This window comes from Mauremys reevesii, linkage group 3, assembly GCF_016161935.1.
Source record: "Mauremys reevesii isolate NIE-2019 linkage group 3, ASM1616193v1, whole genome shotgun sequence".
In the NCBI taxonomy this organism is placed as follows: Eukaryota; Metazoa; Chordata; order Testudines; family Geoemydidae; genus Mauremys; species Mauremys reevesii.
In genome coordinates, this window is record NC_052625.1 from 33,260,670 (window position 1) to 33,277,413 (window position 16,744).

General features: G+C 46.1%; 1 protein-coding gene and 1 long non-coding RNA gene across 6 annotated transcripts in view; one reads left to right on the plus strand and one right to left on the minus strand.

Moving 5' to 3' along the window:
• ACYP2 (acylphosphatase 2) overlaps positions 1-16,744 on the plus strand; it is a 138,724-nt gene that overhangs the window by 19,416 nt on the left and 102,564 nt on the right. The window lies entirely within an intron of this gene.
• Positions 1,685-14,442, minus strand: LOC120400950. Of its 3 annotated transcripts, none has more exons than XR_005596189.1 (4): positions 14,309-14,442; positions 10,940-11,520; positions 8,967-9,085; positions 1,685-2,321 (listed from the first exon to the last, which is right to left on the minus strand). It is a non-coding gene; the product is annotated as an uncharacterized LOC120400950 (long non-coding RNA). The 3 variants fall into 3 exon arrangements; XR_005596190.1 differs by lacking the exon at positions 1,685-2,321 and adding an exon at positions 2,527-2,874; XR_005596188.1 differs by lacking the exon at positions 8,967-9,085.

Genomic DNA, 16,744 nt, shown 5'->3' on the forward strand with positions numbered 1-16,744 from the left:
GAAACTGCTGTTGTGTGTTCACACTGACAGCTGCCTGCACAATAGCATGTTCACACTTCCGGCACTATTCAGAGTGGTGTACTCTGGGCAGCTATCCCACAGAGCACCTCTTTCTCTTTTGCCGCCAAGACTTGTGAGAAGGCGGAGGGGGTCGCAGGGCATTCGGGGTCCAGTCCCAATGCCCCGTGATGCATTGCTTTGCATCCCAGCAATCCCTGTTCTTCCATCTGCATTTGGCGCCATCTTTCAACAGTTTGTGTACTGTGCGCCCTGCCTCTTTCGGGCTGCAGGAATGGATCCCAAACTATTAACCAGTATGCTGCTCGTTCTGACCAACACGTCACGAGTGGCAGTGGAGTTATTCCTTAAATTACAAAGGCAAGAACAGTGCGACATTGATCTCGCCATGCATAGTAGCTACGACACGAAATTGCTTGTGGCATTCACGGAGGTGGAACTACAGTGGAATGCCACTTTTGGGCTCAGGAAACAAGCACTGAGTAGTGGGGTCACATCGTGATGTACGTCTGGGATGACAAGCAGTGGCTGCAGAACTTTCGCATGAGGAAAGCCATATTCATGGGACTGTGTGATGAGCTCGCCCCAGCCCTGCAAGGACACAAGAATGAGAGCTGCCCTGTCACTGGAGAAGTGCATGGCAATAGCACTGTGGAAGCTGGCTACTCCAGACTGCAACTGATCGGTCGCTAACCAGTTTGGAGTGGGAAAATTGATCTTTGGAGTCGTGTTGATGGAAGTGTGCAGGGCCATTAATCTCATCCTGCTCCGAAAGACGGTGACTCTGGGCAACGTGCTTGACATCGTGAATGGCTTTGCACAAATGGGCTTCCCTAACTGTGGAGGGGTGATAGATGGCACACACATTCCAATTCTGGCACCAGGCCACCTAGCCACCGAGTATATTAATTGCAAAGAGTATTTCTCAGTGGTTCTTCAGGCGCTTGTGGATCATCATGGGCGTTTTATAGACATTAACGCAGGCTGGTCCAGAAAGGTGCATGGTGCACACATCTTTCGGAACACTGGCCTGTTCAGGAAGCTGCAAGTAGGGACTTTCTTCCCGGACCAGAAGATCACCGTAGGGGAAGTCGAAATGCCCATTGTGATCCTGGGAGACCCCGCCTACCCCTTAATGCCATGGCTCATGAAGCTATATGTGGGACAACTTGACAGCAGCAAGTAGAGGTTCAACAACAGGCAGAGCAAGTGCAGAATGACTGTGGAGTGTGCATTTGGCCGTTTAAAAGTCCACTGGCGCTGACTCTATGGGAAGCTGGAGCTTGCCGATGACAATATTCCTATGCTTATAGCTGCGTGCTGTATGCTCCATAATATTTGTGAAGGGAAGGATGAAAGCTTCACTCAGGGCTGGACTGCAGAGGCTCAGCGTCTGGAGGCTGACTTTGAACAGCCAGAGATTAGGGCTATTAGAGAGGCACAGCGCAGGGCCATAAGGATCAGGCAGCAATTTGAAGCTGAAAGACACTAATATTTGTTGCTATGCTTGGGATTGCAGTGCTAGGAGGTGACTGGTGCACATGATGCAAGAGGGTCCTTAACATTATTGTATGTTGCTTTGCAGTGCTCTTTTTGCTTTCACTTAATAGAATAAAGATTGCTTCCAAACAAAAACAATTCTTTTATTAAAAGACAACAACCGGAGGAGAGAGTCAAACGAAAAAATTCATCAGCAGGGAGGGGGAGGGGACATGGGGGAAAGGAAGTTCTCAAGAGGAGATCAGCTACAGATTTGTGTATGTCTAGGGATCATACCCAACCTTCTCCTTTGGAGTATAATGTAGCGGGTGCTGTACTTCAGCAGGGCCAAACTGCAGATGGATGGGTGTTGAGTGCAGTGGGAAGTGGGAATCCCCAGTGCTGAACTCTGAGGAGGGAGGAGTGGAATGCTGCGAGTAGAGAGTGGAGCCAGCAGTTTGATAACAGTGCGTTGGCGGTGTGTGTGGGGCGCGTGGGAAAGAGTTTTGCGACAGCAGCTGAAGGGGAGGGTGGGAACAGAGCTGCTCAGTTTGAAGAGCTAGTATTGCCTGAAGCGTGTCCACTTGGCGCTCCATAACTGTTAGGAGCTGCTCCGTGGCTTCATTCTGGCATGCTGCGTTCTCCTTTTGGTCCTTCTTCTAGCTCTCCCACCACTCCTTCAATTCCTGTTTCTCAGCGGCCGTTTCTCAGCCTTCAATTCCTGTTTGTCAGCAGAAAGTCCTCCTTAGTTCTTCTTGGATGCTTTCTAATTCTGTGCAGCTGTTCTGCCGCCAATAAGGGAGGCTGGCTTCCCAAGGTCATCTCTGTGAAGTTTAAATGCAACATTTTACAGAAGCAGTATTGTTTGCCACACAGACAACAATGATTCAGTGCTTTACAAACACAGCCAGTACTCACATGCCTGTCACTAACTGGTTGACCCCAGGCAAGAACACATGAGCCACAAGACCCCCAAAATGGTGAGTAGCCACAGGGGCAGGGTAAATCACTCTTCCCGGACCCTGCTGTATACTTGGCACGTGGTTCTTAGGGAGAGCTAGCACTGCAGGGTGGGCCTGGTAATTTCTGTCCCCACACTGCCCACAGGAGGTGATCATTATGGAAGGTATCTCGCTGCTGAGGGTGGGCAGGGAATCAAGGGGGAGGGTCTTCTCCAAGCCTACGGCTTCCACCCTAGCGCCTATGCAGCTAGCCTGTGTGCAGCAATGGTGTCCCTCCTCCCCCTGTCACCGCAAAGTGGCATGGGAAAGTTACCGTTAATGGGGCAAGAAACAAAGTAGCTCTGCCGAGGAACCTGCAGCAGCAGATTGCCCAGTATCTCCGTGAGAGTTTCCTGGAGATCTCTGAGGGAGATTCCTGTGAAGTGAGGGAGTGTATCAACAGCTTGTTCCGCTGCTCAGTCTAGACATGCGGTGGGAGACAAGGCTGCTTCCTGCAATCTACTTCCTGCAACCCTCCTGCCCCCAACCACACCCATGCCACGCTAGAACTTGAACCTAGTATTATGCAGCCTCATTGGGCCTCTGTTCGAACCCTTAGTGACATGTTCTCTGACACACCTATCAATGAAGGTAGCATTCTTAATGGCAATCACATCAGCCTGTCGTGGTTGAGCTAGGGGCCCTCATGGCACACCCACCCTATACCAACTTTTTCAAGGACAAGGTCACCTAAAACCTCATCCAAAATTCCGACCTAAAATATCTATTCTTTCCACATAAATCAGCCAATCCATCTCCCCTCATTCTTCCCCAAACCACACAAGAGTACACAAGATTCAGTACTACGCATTCTTGACGTCAGGCGCGCTAGCATTTTACCTCTCTGAGGCTTTTCCTTTCCACTGCAGAACATTCTAAAGGCTCCGCTATCTTCACACAAAGACTATCAAAATGGATCTCCGGGTGCATTCACCTCTGCTATCAACAAAAGAACCTAAAACCCCCATTGGAGATCAGAACTCACTCTACCCGATCCCTTTCAACTTCAGGTTTCAGAGTAGCAGCTGTGTTAGTCGCTATCCGCAAAAAGAACAGGAGTACTTGTGGCACCTTAGAGACTAACAAATTTATTTGAGCATAAGCTTTCGTGGGCTACAGCTCCACTTCATCGGATGCATGTAGTGGAAAATACAGTAGGAAGATATATATATACACAGGGAACATGAAACAATGGGTGTTACCATGCACTCTATAAGGAGAGTGATGAGTTAAGGTGAGCTATTAGCAGCAGGAGAGAAAAAGAACTGTTTGTAGTGGTAATGAAAATGGCCCATTTCCAGCAATTGACAAGGAGAAGTAAGGAACTGGGGAGGAGGGGGCGGGGGGATAAGCATGGGGAAATAGTTTTACTTTGTGTAATGGCCCATCCACTCCCAATCTTTATTCAAGCCTAGTTTGATGGTGTCCAATTTGCAAATTAAATTGAATTAAATTGAATTAATTTGAAATTGGACACCATCAAACTAGGCTTGAATAAAGACTGGGAGTGGATGGGCCATTACACAAAGTAAAACTATTTCCCCATGCTTATCTCCCTCCCCTCGCCCTGCCCCAGTTCTTTACATCTCCGTGTCAATTGCTGGAAATAGGCCATTTTCATTACCATCACCTGAAGTGGAGCACCCACAGGGACATCACTTGAAGAAGAAGAGGGTACTCACCCTGTGCAGTAACTGAGTTTCTTAGAGATATGTGCTCCTCTGGGTGCTCTACTATCCACCCTCCTCCTCTCTACTTGGAGTTCAATTTTCAGACTCTCCAGTAGAGAAGGAACTGAGGGCGGGGGGTCAGGTTGTGCACGCTGGATGAGGCCCCAGTGGTGCCGCGAGACAGGGAGAGCATATGCATGACCCAAACGGACACTGCTGCTAAAATTCTCAGATCAAAGGTGTAGGGATGCACCATCAACTGAAGTGGAGCACCCAGGGGAACACACATCTTGAAGAACCTCAGTTACACGACAGGGTGAGGAACCTTCTCTTCTGCAGTGGTTAGTGCATGTGGTAGATCAAACCTAAACACAATATTTCTATAGTAAGGACACTAAATAATGGAAATAGGAGTAATTCCAGCAACAGATTGTTCATGAAACTTAAATAATTTAGTAATTTTTCAGTTCTATATTTAGTATTTTCAGAGTGCTGTATGTTTACGTGGCACTTCCTCAAAATTCATAAAAAGAGAAGGTCTTTGTGCTCAGGAATTATAATATACCTCAAAGAGAATACATGGGTTAATATAATAGCAAGAAGGCACAAGACAGGCATTTTAAAGCAATCTGCCTAATCGGTGGTATTATGGTCCACATTTACGTACTTCATATATTGAAAAAATGTATAGTCTCATTATAAACCTTTTCATAATTCTTAGTTCTATTACCTCAGCCCAACATTTTAAAACATAGGTGCTTAAAGTTATGTTTTGGCTCTTAAATAAGTGGCCTGATTTTTTTTCAGAGGTGCAGCACCTGTAGCTTCCATTCCATAAGATTTTTCAGACTTAAAATTGGTGAAATATTTGCTTTACTATTTCTTGTTTGTTTGACTGGTTTTGCTGCTACTGTGTTTTCTCCCAACTTCTTACTGTTTCTGTCTCTTATATTTTGCAACTCTGAGGGTTTGTGCCTCAGTCTTTCAGGGGTATAATTAAAGGTTTCAAAAGAGCGCCACTGAGCCACCAGTAGGACTGCTGAGCATACTGCATTACAAGTGACCTTGTAAGGTGAGGTAAACTGATGGGGCTGGATCCCAGAGGCTTGTGGGCCAACTAGAACACTGAGCTCAACATATGCCCTGTGGCTTTGATCAGCTAGCTGGGAGAAACATTGGGTAGATTCTGTGTCAGTGACTGGCCCTCACAGCTGCCCTGCTTTCACTTTCTTCTAAGAGCAGTGGTTAAGTGCATTTGAACAGCCATCTTTGTTCTTGGTTGGCTGTCAGAGTAACTGAAAGTTCTAAAAATATGCATAGGCGGCAGGTTTGTATAATTTTTGGTGGGGCCCAAAATGGTGGTGCCCCCCCCTCCGCCCTGTGTGCGATATAAATGAAGCTAACGCTCCAGCAGCACCACAAGATTAAAGGTTAAAAGTAAAAGTCAAAAGCAGCCAGCAGCAGCACTTCTATACAGTATTATATTATATTGTTTGTTGTGTGTGTTGTGAAAGGAATGTTGTCTCTATTTTTTCTCTTTACTGTGTGTGGTGTGGCTCTGCATTGCCTGATGCCAACTGAAGGTGTTGGGGACAAAGAGATCAGGTGGCCTCCTTGTCCTCCAAGAGACAGAGACAGGAGAGGAGGGAGGAAGAGGAGGGTTGGGGGGGGGGGGGGGAGACTCAGAACTGAGAACTTGGCTCCCCCCCCGCCCCACCCCCATGACAGAGAGTTCTTGTTTTCTCTGTTGTACCAACCTGCAACAACTGTTTGTTTTCATCTCAAAAAACAAACCTTCTGTTTTCTGTGTTGGCTGAGAGTCACTGTCGACTCTGAGAGTTGGGGGCAGGGGGTGCCTGGCTGCCCCCCACCGCCCGCCTGGGCGGGACTCACTGCGAAGATGTGCATGTGTGTGAAGGGCATGCTCTGAATGCTGAGGTCAGAAGGAAGAAGGTGTGTGAGACAGCCCTGTGCAGAGAGAGGCTCAGAGGCCTCCCTCTCTGACTGACTGGCTTTGAGGGTGGAGGGAGCATCCATCATCTCCCACCACCCCATGCACCCCCACACACTTCCACACAGGCACTCCACTCCCTCCTCTGGCCTTTGCCCCTTTGAAGGAAGGCTATGTATAAGTTTTTGTATGTATAAGTTGGGGCATTGCCATTGATTATGAGACATTCTTTCTCTCCTCTATTCAACATTGGTTAGAGCATCATACTAAAGACTACGCGTTTGTTTTGCCCCATTTGCAAAAAGGGATGGAAAAAAAAGAAAAAAAAAAATGAGAGAGGGGAAAAATGATTAGGGGCTGGGATGAGACTTCTGAGGAGGAGAGGCTGGGGACTGGGATGGTTTTTAGTCTGCAGAGAGAGAGAATAATACTTTCTTGATAGCTGCTGCTGGGGGTGACATAGGGGTGGATGGAGATGGTTCTCTGGTAGTAGAGGACAGAACAAGGGGAGGAGAGTGAGAGGAACAAGGAGTGAGTAGGTTTTGATTGGAGGGTTGAGTATTAACTGGGAGAAACTAGGAGGGGTGGAATGGTGGGAATGGGACACCTAGGTGGTGGTGTGGGTGAGGTCCTTCCTTCCTTTTAATGCTTGCTTGACAAAGCCTGGGCTTGATGATTTGTGCTGAATTGGTCCTGAGGTGAGAATGAGTGACCTCTACTGACTGAGGACCTTCTTCCCCCCCTATTTCTATTGATACTCAAACTTTCCACTTGAGGACTCTCCAAAGGGGTTTTGCCGGGAGGAAGGACTCTGGGGGGGAGCTGGGGATAGGGGGGCGGGGGGGGACCTCCACCCCAGGTGGCTGCCCCAGGCCCCAGGGCTCTCCACCTCTCCTCAGCCCAGCCTCCCACCAGCTCCTCCTCTCTCCCCGCAGAGGTCTCCCCACCCCCTCCTAGGGTCCTCCTTAGGGTCCCTCTCCCCCCATCCATGGGGCTCCACCCCTGCCGTTACCCCTCACCATGGCCCCATGGCCACCCCTCTGCCCACCTCCCCTCACACCTCCTCTGGGGGGGATGGGGGGGGGCTGCCCCTGGGGGGTGCAGGGCAAGGACTGCAGGGTGGGGGCTGAAGGGCACAGGGCTGCCCTCCAGCCCCACACAGCCAGGAAGGGTTCCCCCTAGGAAGGTCAGGTCCCCAGTTCCCAGGCCCTAACATCCAATCAGTACATACACATCTCCAACATATCCACATACAAAAGCACTAATCACCCAGTCCAATCAGGTACACACCTGGGGGCCCTGTACCCTTCACCCCTGCAGGTACCACTGAAGGGGTAGGCAGTACCAGACAATGACAATGCAGGCAGACAAAAACAAATTACTGACTTAGACAACGGATAATGGTCAATCATTCATGCATTCAATTTTGCCAACATTAAATTCCTCAGTGAAATTATTCAGAAAAATTATTGATGATGATGATGATATGATGTGCCAGGCCTGTGGGATGATGATGGCTCAGGCAGTGCTCTGGCTCCCTCAGGGCAGTCCTGCATCTGCAGGCAGGCACCTGCAGCCAGGTGCAGCTCCCTCAGCCTCCCTGCCCTCTGGCTGGCCTGGGCTGGCTGGGGCTGGGCTGGGACTGGGAGGGGGAGGCTGGGGGGAGGGAGGGGCGAGGGGGGAGGGGGGGGGGGGGGAGGGGGGGGGAGGGAGGGGAGGGGGGAGGAGGAGGGAGGGGAGGTGGAGGGGGGCTGTGGAGCTGGGGGGGGAGGAGGCTGGCCAGCTGCAAGTCTGCATCCTGTGTCTGGGTTATACTGGCCATGTCACCATTGTTGCCCTCACCTTCCATCCCCCCTCCAGCCCATGTCATCATCTGCTCCCCCCCACCTGTGTCTGTCCCCTCTGTCTGTCCGTCCTGGCTGTGTCCTGTCCCCGTCTCCACCTCGTCCTGTCTGTGTGTGTGTGTCTGTGTGTGTCTGGTGTCCCCCACCCCCACCCCCCCGGCTGTGTGTGTCCCCTGTCCCCCCCCCGTCCCCTGCCCCCCTGTCCCCCCCCCTGTGTGTGTGTCCCTGTCTGTCCCCCTGTGTGGCTGCCCCCTGTGTGTGTCACTGTCCCACCCCCCCTGGCTGCCCCTGTGTGTCCGTCCCCCGGTGTCGTGTCAGTCTGTCCCCTGCCCTGTCTGTCGTCCCTGCTGTCTCTGCCCCCTGGTCTGTGTGTGTGTCTGTCCCAACCCCCCCTGGTGTGTGTCTGCCCCCCACCCCCGTGTGTGTGTCCCCCTGTGTGTCTGTCTGTCTGTGTGTCCCCAGTCTGTCCCCCTGCCCCAAACCCCCTGTGTGCCCTCCCGTGTGTGTCTGTGTGCCTGGTGTGCTCTCGGCTGTGCCCCCACTGCTGCCTGCTGTGTGCTGCTCCCAGCTCGCCCAGTGGCTCAGCTCCCTCCTGCTCCCTCCCGCTCCCTGGGTGGGCGCGCGGCCAGGCGCTCCCCCCCACCGCTGGGGCTCCTCCCCGGCTGGGAGTCCAGTCCCAGGAGAGGCCCTCCCCTCCCGAGGCTCCTCCAGAGTGAGAGCGGTGTGTGAGAGAGTGCCAGGACCCTGTTGCAGGGCAGGGCCCAGGGGCAGGGCCTGGCCCAAACATTGGTAGGGGCCTCTGGTGACCCTGCCCGGGGCCCCGGCCCGGGCCCCACAATATGTATGGTGTACCAAATTTGTGCTCACTTACAGATTACACTTAAACAACCACCTCTGTATGCCTAGGTCATGCCATCTTCCTACAGTCTCCATCGCACACTCTTTTCTCCCTCCTCTGTATTAGTTATTGCTTAGCTAATTGTAGAAATAGATGATTGCTCACATGATGAGCACTCAGTTCTCGGCACTGTGCGAATGTCTCCCTGTACAAATGCTGGCAAACACTTTCTCCATGCTTCTTTCAGCAGTGTTCAACAGCGTTCAGGATTGAGTCTTTGCTGCCTAGTATAAATAATTGTCAGTTTTGTGGATCACAATATTTCAAAGAGCATAAACTGTCTTGCTACATTTTATTAGAAAAGTTTTGTTTAGGGCATTCTCTGTCTCCTCCCTGTTAAACAGTCTTTACAGCACTGCATTTCCCCTTTTCCTTGGCAAAAGGAGGCAGACCAGATCTTAGCTCTGAGCCTGGGTTTAGCCCCACCCTCCCCAGGAAGGCCTCTTCAGAATTCTCTGCCTCAAATTCTGTGCAGATGGAAGATTCTGCATGTCCCTTTTTTAATGGAGCCTTTCACAGGATTCTGACAAAATTTTAAACTAATTTTTTTCTAATGTTCATTGGCTTTAAGGTTTTTTTCTTCTAATTCTTGTTACTTTCAGAAACTTTTCTTTTGGATTTCTGAAGAAGGTATATGGTGCAGTACCCTCTTTCCCCCTCTTTCTCTGTAGAAATGGAAGGCAGAGACAGCCTGAAGTGGAAAGGCAAGAAATGTGTCCTCTTCCTCCCCATCAGCTGTTCCTGGCTGTCATATAAACAAAGTTTACATCAGGATGGCTGAGCAGGCTGCAGAGATTTTCCCCTCAGCAAGGCCAGGTTGAGAAATACTAGGGTGACCAGACAGCAAATGTAAAAAATCGGAACAGGGGGTGGGGGATAATAGGAGCCTATATAAGAAAAAGACCCCAAAATCAGGACTGTTCCTATAAAATTGGGACATCTGGTCACCCTAAGAAATACTGGCATGGCTCCTCCGCCATTTTATCCCCACAAGGCTTTTGACCCAAAATATTGAATCTGCATTTCTTGCCTATTATACAAATGTCATACATTTGTTTTCTGATTTAATCACTTTTTGCTTTAAACATTATGTTAATCTTTAGCCAAATGTTTATCCTTCAATATTGACCCTTATTGATCCAGTGGAGTTAACTCTTTAAATCATAGAATCATAGAATAGAATCTCAGGGTTGGAAGGGACCTCAGGAGGTCATCTAGTCCAACCCCCTGCTCTAGGCAGGACCAAACCCAACTAAATCATCCCAGCCAGGGCTTTGTCAAGCTGGACCTTAAAAACCTCTAAGGAAGGAGATTCCACCACCTCCCTAGGTAACCCCTTCCAGTTCTTCACCACTCTACTAGTGAAAAAGTTTTTCCTAATGTCCAACCTAAACCTCCTCCTCTGCAACTTGAGACCATTACTCCTTGTTCTGTCATCTTCTACCACTGAGAACAGTCTAGATCCGTCCTCTTTGGAACCCCCTTTCAGGTAGTTGAAAGCAGCTATCAAATCCCTCCTCATTCTTCTCTTCTGCAGGCTAAACAATCTCAGTTCCCTCAGCCTCTCCTCATAAGTCATGTGCTCCAGCCCCCTAATCATTTTTGTTGCCCTCTGCTGGACTCTCTCCAATTTATCCACATCCTTCTTGTAGTGTGGGGCCCAAAACTGGACACAGTACTCCAAATGAGGCCTCACCAGTGCTGAATAGAGGGGAATGATCACGTCCCTTGATCTGCTGGAAATGCCCCTACTTATACAACCCAAAATGCCATTAGCCTTCTTGGCAACAAGGGCACACTGTTGACTCATATTCAGCTTTTCGTCCACCGTAACCCCTAGGTCCTTTTCTGCAGAACTGCTGCCCAGCCATTCGGTCCCTAGTCTTATAAAATAAGTGTCTTTTATAACTGCTATAATTTTTTGTATTAGATATAGTTTAAGGCCATGATCCAAAGCTCATGGAGATCAAAGAAAATATTCCCATAGACTTCAGTGGGCTTTGGATCAGGCCCAAAATCTTTAATTCCACCATACAGTAATACAGGAGGAGGAATGTAATTACTTACATAGTACTTACTTTATAGATAATGACCTTCTGTGTACTTCATTCAGCCTAATATAAGTAGACTTATTTTTTCCTTGTTTTATTTTGTTATACTGTTCACTACTTTCCCATAGAGACTCAAGTGTATTACAATGAATAGATTGTACCATCAGTATGAGTCCTAGTAGAATGAGTTTTTTGTGATTCCCCTCTGAATATGAAATCTAATATTTTTGGAACTCTGTTCTCCAATATACTATCTTCCATTTAATTCGTATGTCCATCTAGGACAGGAAGTGAAGGAAATTGCTGTTGACTGATGAAACTTTATTAAATTTTACAAGGAGCTCTGGTTTCGATTTCCCCAGGAGAATGAGATAGGAGTGCTCTGCAAGCCTTGTGCTCAGTCCTTGTGGGAATGGAGCATCTTGCAGTTCTCTTTAGCTTTCTCTGGTGAAATTTAGGTTGTGCCTCCCAACCTGGAAAAAATTATTAGGTTTTTTAGAACTGTAGAGGCCCCCAGAGGATCTAGTCATAAGAATAAATCTTTCTTTATGCACGACCTCCCTCAGTCTTAGTTACAGTTGATTGTAGTTCAGCAGAGATGTATACATCTAAGAAAAACATTAAAATGCAAACATCAGTAAGTAGAAAGGTATGACAGTATATGGCACAAGGAGGAGGTTTGGGAGTTGTCATAAGTGTTAGAATCTTTATTCCAGTCTGGTGCTGCGAATGAAGTAGACAGAATGCTGAGTAACATTGCTTTGGGAAATGGAGTACAATAAATTAAACAAAGTGTAATTGCTGTTGTGCAAGACTGGTCAGAAACACAATTCTTTAGTAAAAAGGTTAGATTTCTACCAAATCCATTTAAATTATGTAATATTTTTATATAAATTATGATCCTAATCCTAATCTCTGAAACAATCTGTTTTTGGAGTGCTAGTTCACTTCCTTTAAGTGCTCTGCTCTCTTTGAAGCATATGAGCAGAGTAGGTAAGAGAACCAACGGCATAAGCAATGTTCCTAACCCATAGTGCAGAGGATGAAATTGTGATAACAGAGAGAAAGGAAAATGAAGGGAAGGCACCACAGAGAAATCTGTTTATGTGGGTGAAGACTAAGCAGAAAAGAAAGGGAGAATAGTAGGAACACAGTGTGTTGAGGAAATGATTGATGGACAGACAGCAAAAGGCAGAAAGAAATGAGAAGAGGAGACTGAATAAGAAGACAGGGAGGCAGGAGGAAAATGTGGCACAAGAAAAAGAATATAGAGAAAGCAAGATGAAATGAGCGAAAAGAGAAGAGAATGGGATGAGAGCTCAGACAAGAGACCAAGTGGAAGAGGATAAACAGAGGAAAGAAAGCAAAAAGGGCCCGAGGTGAGGGAGTTCAACCAGGCAAGCTGAGAACTTGACACTTAGGGCTAGTCTACACTGGCAACACTAAAGCGCTGCCGCGGCAGCACTTTAACATGGCTTGTGTGGTCATGGCGCAGCTCTCCCAGCACTCTAAAAAAACAGAACAGGAAAGTTCATATAAAGAAACAAACTTTGAGACCAATGTGACAAATGGTTGCTCCTGCACAATGGCACTTCTCATGGGTGTAACTGCTTCCAGGATCAGGCCATTTAATAGAACTAGGTGAAAATAATTAACTGGTTTTTCAGGTCCCCATTACTACAAATACTTGTGCATGTGCTTTATTTTAAGCATGTGAGAAGACCCAGGGTATTCAGTTGGACTATTCATTTGCTTAAAGTTTAATGTGTGTGTAAATCTTAGCAGGATTAGGGCTTTAGGGCTAAATTCTTCCCTGTTTTACACCCTGTGGGTGAAATCATGCCCTTATTGAAATCAATGGTGAAATTCCCAGGATTTTGCCCTGCATATCTTTGCTGAAATCTGTGGGATTAGCAGGGTGTGAATGAGGGCAGGATTTTACCGTTCATGCATTATTGTAGTCTGATCATCCGTGTTTATTTTCTGAGAATTAAGTTTTAAAAAATTCTCAGAAGAAAAAGATTAAGTAATTTCTATATTGCAGGGTAGTCTTTAAAAAGTATGTATTTTTAAAATATATTTTAATTTAAGTGGAAAACCTTATGAACCATTTCCAGATGGTAATATACCAAAACCTTATATCATTGGGTTAAATATTTGTGCAAAGTATCCTTGAAAATAAATATTTTTATTGATGCCTATTATTAGATAACAGCATTTTGTATTATATAAAAGGCATCGTTGTTTAACACTAGCATTTATTGTAGCTACAGGTGCATTGGCAGTTTTATACGAGTCTTGTACATAAGACCCTGCTAATAGTATGTTGTTCTTTTATTTAATAACGCCTACTTTTTAAACTCTAGGTGGAGCTGTTTGTTTTGTAGATATTTGTACTTTTCAACTGTTCATGCCTCATTTGAAATCCTGTAAGGCTATTTTTAGACTATTCTGTAGAATCCCTTCCATTAGTTAGGGGCTTTTTCCTCCACAATATTTTATAATCCTGTTTCCCCATGTTATTACATGTCCACATGGACAGCATACCATTACCCTTAGTCACAAAAAGCTTCATTTCACAGAGTTTTCACCTGTCATTGAGCCTGTGAATCAAGAATAGTAAGGTCACTTTCAAAGCCAAGTTAGACCTATAGCAATGAATAACTGAGACACAATGTTACACAGTTTTAAAACAGATTGAAGGATTTCCTACCAGTCCAAAATATGTTATTTTAAAAAATGAGATAAAAACATCTATTGTTCCTTTTGCACAAAAGAGAACTGTATAAACACAATATGTTTCCTTACAGTATCTTGTGATCCTTCTTCTTTATTCATAAAATGAAGCTAAAGTCTTTATAGACATTGTAGTTGTTGCCATAGCAACTTACAGCGACAGAATAGTTCTTTTTCTTAGTGGATTTTTTCAAGTTTGAATTATAACATTACTCATTTGCAATTATTAATTTACAAAAAAGAGTAAAGATAAGCGTATGTGGATGGCTAAACTTAGAATTTATTAAAAATTATGATGCCTTGTTAAAGTAGGTTAAAGGAATTGACATACTCTTAAGAAATAATACCTGATATAAATTTTTAAATAGCAACTACCATTAGTAAATAACAATAGTATTTAAATATTTTTCCTTCCTGTGGAGAGGGGAGAGTGTTGTATTAAGTATAATATTCCCTGTCCTGGAACGATGGATTTTTTAATAGATAAAAATGGTGTAAACTGAATTCACAATTATTTTTAATATTTGAAGTTTTCAGTAAAAATACTAATGAGTATTAAGAAGAGAGAAAATCGGATATACACTTAGTACAAACAACACAAGAGCTACTTAGGTAAAATTTCAGTATGTGCCCTTATCAAGAGTATCTAGATTTTTTTACCTTACAATAACGAAAATGGGGAAGGAGGGTTCAGGGGAAGATAAGTATATTTGTTCCCATTCTGTCTGTATTTAGCTAGATATGAGTTAGTCAACTTAGATGTCAGGTGTTTGGAGTTCAGGGAAGTATTGGAATGTTGACAGTATTCCATAGATGCATTCCACAGATGCCAGGTAACAAAGTGCTATTTATCATTTTGTCATTTAGAGTAAATCCTTTCTTCCAAAAAATAACAGACTTTTGATATCTTGAAAACCATACCTTGAAAAGTAGGCATGTTTTTACTGTATTAACATTTTGAATACATTCCCAAACAATAGCCAGAGTAGTCTGAAATAGATCTGAGTGTTGGTTGAAAGCCATTGGTTATGGTTTTTATTAAGTGTCATATTTAAGCCATGAATGAGTTCCATCACCGTGTGCAAAATATTGACTAAATGATTGAAATCTCCAAATTTATGTAATATTAATTTTCCTAAGTAAGGCAACATCTCTGGTATTAATTCAGACTCCTATTCCTCATTTGTTTTAGTTGGAGGTGTGAAATAAAGTGAATGGAAATTCCAATCTATATTTTGAGGACATTTAGGGCATGGCTACACTTGCAGATGTAGAGCGCTTTGAGTTAAACTAGCCTTTGGAGAGCGCAGTAGGGAAAGTGCTGCAGTCTGTCCACACTGACAGCTGCAAGCGCACTGACATTGGGAGCGGTGCATTTTGGGCAGCTATCCTAAAGAGCACCTCTTCCCATTCTGGCTCTGTGGCTTGTGGGAAGGGGGCAAGGAGTGCGGGGCATTCTGGGTCCTGTCCCAATGCCCTGTGATGCATTGGTTTGCATCCCAGCACTCCCTGTGCTTCCGTCCACATTTGGCGCCATCTTTCAATGTTTTTTGTACTGTGCGTTCTGTCTTCCCTTTCGGTCTGCGGGAATGGAACCTGAACTGCTGAGGAATAGGCTGATGGATCTCGCCAGCACGTCATGTTTGGCAGTCGAGTTACTCCTTAAGATCCAAACTGACAGTGAGGACTCCAACAACGATATCAACTCGAGTAACGCATACGACACGAGATTGCTTATGGCATTCACAGACATGCTCACCACCATGGAAAGCTGCTTTTGGGCTCGGGAAACAAGCACTAAGTGGTGGGATCACAGAGCTGCAGAACTTTCGGATGAAAAAAGCCACTTTCATGGGACTGTGTGATGAGTTTGCCCCCACCCTGTGGCACAAGGACATGAGATTGAGAGATGCCCTGATGGTGGAGAAGCAGGTGGCTGTTGCAATCTGGAAGCTGGCAACTCCAGAGAGCTACTGATCAGTCGCTAACCAGTTTGGAGTGGGAAAGTCAACTGTTAGAATCATGTTGGTGCAAGTTTGCAGGGCCGTTAATCTCATCCTGCTCAGAAGAATCGTGATTCTGGGTAACATGCATGACATTGTGGCTGGCTTTGCACAAATGGGTTTCCCTAACTGCAGAGGGGAGATAGATGGGATGCATATTCCAATTCTGGAACTAGCCCACCTAGCCTCCGAGTACATTAATTGGAAAGGGTATTTATGGTTCTCCAGGTGCTTGTGGATCACTGTGGACATTTCATTGACATTAACACAGGCTGGCCCGGAAAGGTGCATGACACATGCATCTTTCAGAACACTGGCCTGTTCAGAAAGCTGCAAGCTGAGACTTTTTTCCCAGACCAGAAGATCACCGTAGGGGAAGTCAAAATGCCCATTGTGATCCTTGGAGACCCCGCTTACCCTTTAATGCCATGGCTTATGAAACCTTACACAGGGAGCCTTGACAGCAGCAGGGAGCAGTTCAAGAACAGGCTGAGCTGGTGCAGAATGACTGTGGAGTGTGCTTTTGGCTGTTTAAAGGGCCGCTGACGCTCTCTGTATGGGAAGCTGCACCTGGCCAATGACAGCATCCCCACGGTTATATCCGCGTGCTGTAACCTCCATAACATTTGTGAAGTGAAGGGTGAAAGATTCACTCAGGCATGGAACTCGGAGTTTCAACACCTGGAGGCTGAATTTGAACAGCCAGAGAGCAGGGCTATTAGAGGGGCCCAGCACAGGGCTGCAAGGATTAGGGATACCTTGAGGGAACAATTTGAGGCTGAAAGCCACCAGCAATGTTTGGTGCCCTGCACAGGAGTGAAATGCAATGGTTCCAATGTTAGTAGAAATCTGTGTTTGCTATGCTGACATGCAGTGCCTGTTGCTTTCCTCGGCTAAGGTATCTTTTACTTTATGCAATAATAAGGAATGTTTTCAAAGCCAAAAAAATCCATTTATTGAAAAGAAAATTCATTTATTGAAAAGAAACACAGCTGCTTGGGAAACAGAAAGGGCAAGGGGGTGGTGTGGGGAATGGTACAATCACAGAGTTGTGTATCATACTCAGCCTTCCTGTCTGGAGTGCTGTGCAATG